A 7,262-nucleotide genomic window follows, 5' to 3' on the forward strand; every position below is an offset into this window, starting at 1 on the left:
TATCACCATGGGAAAGGTCAAAGTATAGGGGGTGGAGGGGAAAGAAGGAGAAGGGGAAAAAACACATGAAACAAAAGGAAAAAAACACAATATGGAAAAAGGAAAGCAAACTAGGGGGGCGACGTTTCGAGGGGTGACCTCTTCATCTGGCCATTCCCCCTGGTCCAAAAGGGTCCCAGAGGTACTTCCCTAAGCCTTCCCTCCCCACTGTCAAATAATCCCACACTCTGCTAAAATAAAACCTATAAATCGTGAGCTGTAAATTGGACAAAGTACAAATGCAGATATCAGATATCCAAACAGTTAATGAAAATGAGCAAACCCTCTGTCCTCTGCTCCTCATGCTCTGTAGAGTGCTTGCACTCTATTTATAGTTTTTTTTAGCAGAGTGTGGGATTATTTGACAGTGGGGAGGGAAGGTTTAGGGAAGTACCTCTGGGACCCTTTGGGACAAGGGGGAATGGGCCAGATGGAAGTCACCCCTCGAAACTTCGTCCCCTAGTTTGATTTCCTTTTTCCATATTGTGTTTTTTTGCTTTTGTTTCATGTGTTTTTTCCCCTTCTCCTTCTTTCCCCTCCACCCCCTATACAGTAGAGGCAACGTTTATTCTAACATTTGCCGTAAACTAGCCGGGTTACATTCTGGGTATGTGCTGGGTATGTGCTGGGTATGTTCTGGGCTAGTTTGAGGCACGTTTAAGGCATTTCTGCATTGACTAACGACCCATAGGATTAACACAGCAGGGATCCCTGGCAGTCCAATTCAGTTTGAATGGGACTGCCAGGGACCCCCGCTGTTAATCTGATAGGCCATTAATCAATGCAGAAATGCTGGGGCTAGTTTAAGGAAAGTTTAAGGCATGTATTCAGAATGTACCTGGGTGTTTCCTGGTTTTTTTGGGGAATTGCCACTGGTTTTTGTTAGAATAAGAGTTGCCTCTACTGTACTTTGACCTTTCCCATGGTGATATTAATTTTCACATTGGCACATTGGCTATTTGTGCTATAATTTCAGTTCATTGCTAGTGTCATTAAAATTTGTTCATTTTCACTACACGTGTATTCTTCAGTATCTTTAGCTGTGAGACAGAGAGTGCTGGTACTGCCTTTGGTTTGTTAGTACTTGTGAGGGGAATAAGGGTCCCTTCCTGTTCCGTGCACCCGGCAACCTTGCTTATTTTTTCAGTCAGAATGCTGTCTATCGCCCCCCTTTCTACCGTACATTTATTGTTGTTTCATTTCTCTTAACGAATTTACATATGATAAAATGTAGAATGTATAATGGACATTGATTTTTATGTTGGTAAATAAAGCTACTGCAGTAAATAAAAACTAAACAACACTCAACCGCTAATTGTATTAGTTACTGTAGGAGCACTAGGGGAATTGTGTCAACAAGAAAAAAAAACTTCAAAATAGAGAAAAAACGCTAATTGTATGCACACGAAACCTATGCAAATGCTAATAATATTTGTTTACAATAACCCCATATTCATAAATGTCAGCGGCGTATAATCTTATGTAATGGTGTTTCCCCCACTCGGTGGGAGATTTGACCATTTCTACATATGTGGTGCATGATACCTGCTGGTAACAGAAGGGCTGTCGTCCGCCGGTGATAGTGGGGACACAGGACTAGGCTTCTGGGGTTCATACCCTACGTATTCATTAGCAGTGCAGCGCCTCCATCTGCTGTAGGCTCCAGGGGACTGAAGATGATCTCCCATGGTAGAACCGATTACCTCTCCCCCTAATAAGATCACACACCAGGGCGGAGGTATAACAACAGGAACGGTTTATTGTCTTCACTGTACAGCACAGTAACAAGGCAGAGTTCTGCCCGATGCAGTTACTCTCAGCTACCACTGAAGGTTGGTCCCTTGAGCTTCACTACAGGCCAAGGGCACCTGCAGCAGTCCTAGCTCTTCCCTACCTCCCTAGCAGAGGCAGAGGCATGGTCCACACTCACTCTCCCCCGGAGGGAAGAGGACTGGAGAAGGCCCAATAATCAGCCTCTCTAATGTGTGAAACAGAAGGGGGTGCAACCGGGCGCTCCTAGTGAACTATTATATAATATGTGAAAGACAAAATAAATGTGAACTCTTATAATACTCTTCCTACTATCACACAACTAATAGTGTGCATTTTTTTTTTTTTTTTGTAAACTTGTTCTTTATTTGCTTTTTTTGGTAAGATCAATGGGGAATGGTGTACAGAACATAAAAAGGGGAGGATGTTACTTTTGAGTTACATAGCATTGTATCCAGTTATATAACATCGTTTAGTGGGGAGACAATAATGACACTGTAGGGACAGCCTACAAATTAACTAGTACAATAAATTAACTGAAAAGACTGGGAGGGGGAAAAAGAAAGGACAAAACAAACATTTTTGTGCATTTTAATGTGCCATCATAATAACTTAGCCACCACCAATAGTGAATAAATGTGATAATAGTAAGTAGCAGCTTCAAGATAAACCCTCTATAGATCCATTCCAGATCTGTATGAATCTTCTATGTCCTCCAAATGAGGGGAGCGCAAGTGGTCCACAGCATATATAAGGATAAAAATAAGGAGAATATAGTGCAACAATGTATAACCAAATGGTCGAACTGAATGAGGATAGATACTAAACACTCACAAATTGTTAGATACAAGTAAGCGTGTTGGTGACACTTCTCTCTCCAACTGGAGTACTAATGGGTGGAGTGGAGAATCTATTAAGTAGTTCTTCAATCTGTGTATTGCGTGATGTCATCCACTCGATATAGTATGTAAATGAAGAGAATAACACAACATAGTATGGTATCGTCTGATGTCTATTGAGATTGGTAGGGCATGTTTAACGATTTTCCACTCACATATAGGAGGATACAACAGGGCAGTATAGAGACACTTCTCTCTCTATTAGGAGCAGGACTGCTTCAGAGTATACTGTCACGTTCGCACCATGGCCAGCTCAATCAGGGATGTGTGCCCCGCCAGGGTAAAAAGAGAAAGGCTCACAATGGTATAGTATATCAAGATATCTATTGCAAGTATCAGAATGACAATTGTACAGTATATGCACTCACATTTCAAAGTACAATACCGGGCATGGTACGATATTAGCACGGTATGACGGCTGTAAGGCCATTGAAACTATTCTTAGAAAAGATGAAGAATTAGGGGAAGACCAGATTCTCTATCTAATAGAATGTATAAGATTCATACTAAATAACAATTATTTTTGGTTTGATGAGAAATTTTATAAAATGTGGAACGGCGATGGAGACCAGATTTGCCCCGAGCTATGCAAACATCTTCATGGGTCAATGGGAAGACAGTACCATATGGCCTGTGACTGAGCTTGGCGCAAGTCTGGTCCTCTATCGCCGTTTTATAGATGATATTATAATCATCTGGGGAGGCGATCAAATATCGTTGGATAATTTTCTTACTTCATTTAACTTGAATGATTTTAATTTAAAGTTCACATGTAAGACTAGCCTAGTTGAGATCGAATTTTTGGATCTCATTGTGTATGTCGATAACTGCAGTCTCAAAACAAAAACTTATTTTAAACCTGTAGATTCCAATAATTTCATACTTGAATCAAGCTGCCATGATACGAATTGGATAAAAAATATTCCTTATGGCCAGCTAAGGAGAATCAAATGTAACTGTACAGATAACAGTATATATGAGGAACAATCTAATATTCTGGTGAAGAAATTCAAGGACCGTAATTATAAATAGAGTACTATTACTACAGCAAAAGAAAAAGTAGACAAATTGAGTCGTAAAGAACTGATTAGTATGACAAAAAAGACACCAACAAGAGACCAAAATTATGGCATTTCCTTTATTACAGAATACATTAGAGAAGCCCATAACATTAGAAAAATCATCCAGAGAAACTGGCACATTCTCCTAAATGATCCAATACTAAAGAACAACCTACCTGATAAACCAAAAGTAATCTGTAGCAGAGGCCCCAATCTCATGGGAAAACTTGCACCTACAACAATGAAAAGAAAGGAGGCATCAGATGGAAACACATAGCTAGAAAAACCAAAAGGATTCTATAGCTGTTTTATATGTAAAGCTTGCACGCATAAACATGTTGGGAGGTTGACATTCAAATCAAATTAGACTGGTGAAATCTTCAATATCGAACACTATATTAACTGTAAATCAGCATATGTAATCTACCTACTTGAATGTCCATGCGGACTTCAATACATAGGTAGAACTTCACGTCCACTGAGAGTAAGAGTGTTAGAACATTTGGGAAACATTAAAAAAGGTCTACTTACCCATCTAGTGTCGTTAGACTTTAAGACAAAACATCAATCAGACCCCAAATGTCTTACAAATGTAAGGGTGTCTGTTCACTCGCTGTACCTCCGCTGCAGGGTACTATTGTGGGTGGTGCCATGAGGGAGCGTTCAGAGGTTCCACGGCGGCCCGATAGTCCAGGGTGCTGTCATGTTGTTTGGACATTGCGCAATAGTCAGGCACGACTGCCAGGAGCGGAGAGAGTTCGCGCATGCGCAGTACAAAGCACGCAAACAGCTGGCTAATCACCAGGAGGTTCTGCAGTTAACTATAAGTCCCATGAGCCTCAGCAGAGCCACCTGACCCCAGGGAACCATTGGGAGTGCAGGATTGCTGGCAGGCAGGAAAGGGAAGTGTGGGGGAGAGACTACGCTAGCCAAAGGGCACCGGAGGAGAAAGGGGAGAGGTTGTGTGTGTGCTGGGGGTCAGAGACCCACCTGCATAGGTCAGATTTCCCCTCAGGCCCCCGTGTATACCCTGAGTCACCATAAGCTTATGGTGCTGCAGCGACGCCCTATATAGAGAGACACCTATTCCCTTACTGTAGTAGCAGATAGGGACACAGTGTCGCGGAGCTGCGGTGGCGACAGCGGTTTGGGCTCAAGTTGTTGGATATCACCAACTCGTGAGAGACTACGCTGGATCGGCGGATCCTTTTCAAAGTCTGTTGCTGTTAATGCACTAGGTGTGCGCCTGATTTTTTTCTTCTTTTTCACAGATTTGGTCAGGGATTGGTGATCCCTTTGAAACGGGCTTCAGTAACCTGGATGCTATTGACATTGGAACAGGACTTTGTTTTTTCAAAGGTTTTTTAAGGTTTTTTTATTCATTTATTTTTTAAAGGAAAATATTTTTTTCAATTCCGCATATTTTCTTATATTTTTTTAATTTTAAATTTTTTATCCTTATTAAATAGTATTGTATATAATTAATTAGTTAAATTTGTATTTATATCCCTTTTGAGATCGCAGGTCTTATCATTGTGTATTAGCCATCCTCACACCACCCCACTAGACACACTCATGGTTAGGTGAAATAGTTCTTTATTTTAATAGCTTTGGTCAGGATATACTAGAGGCGCTACTTCATTGTCTTTTGTTTTTGTTCTATATATATACAGTGGTCGACAAATCACCAAAAAATCTACTCGCCGAACAAAAAAATCAACCCCAAGGAAAACTAGACTACCATATAAAAATAAACCATAATATGATCAATACCTCAAGTAATGTGACCACCATGGGGACAAAGTACCCATAGTAGATGGTAGTCTAGTTTTCCTTGGGGTTGTCCTATTTCAATTTATTTTACTTAGTCAGGCAGGGTTTCAGTCAGTTGTTTTTTGTTTTTCATCATATTTTGATTTAATAAATTATTATTATTATTTTGCACAATTTGTCTGAGTGCTTTTTAGAGGTTTCTTTTTCTGTGTTTCTATATATATATATACACACACACACACACACACACACACACACACACACACACACACACACACACACACACACACACACACACACACACACACACACATATATATACACACACACACTGGTTGACAAATCACCCAAAAATCTACTCGCCGAACCAAAAAATCCACTTGCCACCTTGCCCCGCCCCTAGCCCCACCCCCTGACCCACCCTTTAAAAAAAAGAATACATACCTTGTAAGAACTAATAACATTCGTGTTTGACATAACAGTTTATTTATTGTATTATATTTATATGTTACTACAATTAGTCCTTGTTACATAGTTACATTGTGTGTGTGTGTGTGTGTGTGTGTGTGTGTGTGTGTGTGTGTGTGTGTGTGTGTGTGTGTGTGTGTGTGTGTGTGTGTGTGTGTGTGTGAGTGTGTGTGTGTGTGTGTGTGTATGCACGTGTGTGTGTGTGTATGCCCGTGTGTGTAAGTGAAAATATTGGATGACCTCACTAATCTAGGAAAAAAAAGCCAGATGTGAATGACTAGTTTCCTGAACCCCTTAACCAGTGTCTGGATGCCCCCGCTTCAGAATTTCTAAATCAGTAATCCCGCCTGGGATCTTACCTGATCCGCAGTCTCTCAATGTCCAGGTACCCTCATTCCCGCAATGTTATATATTGGAGTGTAGGTGTTCCCTACCCGTCTTCTGGGTTAGAGGGTATTCCAATGTCCCCCGTGTGAAGCTTGAGAGTCAGATCTGGAAGAAAGCAGTATAGGTTATTTCGGTTTAGGTATAGGTCAGTTAAGATATTTAGGGTAAATAAGATATCCAGAACCAGAGTGTGAGACAGAGAGAGTGTGAGACAGAGACAGAGAGAGTGTGAGAGAGAGAATGACAGAGAGAGTGACAGAGACAGAGAGAGGGGGGACAGAGAGGGGGAAAGAGAAGGAGACAGAGAGGGAGACAGAGAGGGAGACAGAAACATACAGAGAGAGTGAGACTGTGTGAGAGACAGACAGAGAGAGTGAGACTGTGTGCGAGACACAGAGAGAGTGTGAGACGTAGAGTGTGAGAGGAAGAGTGACAGAGACAGCGAGAGTGACAGAGACAGAGAGGGAGACAGAGACAGAGAGGGTGACAGAGGCAGAGAGAGTGACAGAGGCAGAGAGGGTGACAGAGAGAGTGACAGAGACAGAGAGAGTGACAGAGACAGAGAGTGAGACAGAGAGCGTGAGACAGAGAGAGTGAGACAGAGAGAGTGAGACAGAGAGCGTGAGACAGAGAGAGGGAGACAGAGATTGAGAGAGAGAGACAGAGACCGAGAGAGGGAGACAGAGATCGAGAGAGGGAGGCAGAGACCGAGACAGGGAGACAGAGACCGAGAGAGAGCGACAGAGACCGAGAGAGGGAGACAGAGACCGAGAGATGGAGACAGAGTCTGAGAGAGGGAGACAGAGACCGAGAGAGGGAGACAGAGAGACAGAGACAGAGAGAGGGAGACAGAGAGACAGAGACC

The sequence above is a fragment of the Ascaphus truei genome, chromosome 6 (assembly GCF_040206685.1).
Source record: "Ascaphus truei isolate aAscTru1 chromosome 6, aAscTru1.hap1, whole genome shotgun sequence".
In the NCBI taxonomy this organism is placed as follows: domain Eukaryota; kingdom Metazoa; phylum Chordata; class Amphibia; order Anura; family Ascaphidae; genus Ascaphus; species Ascaphus truei.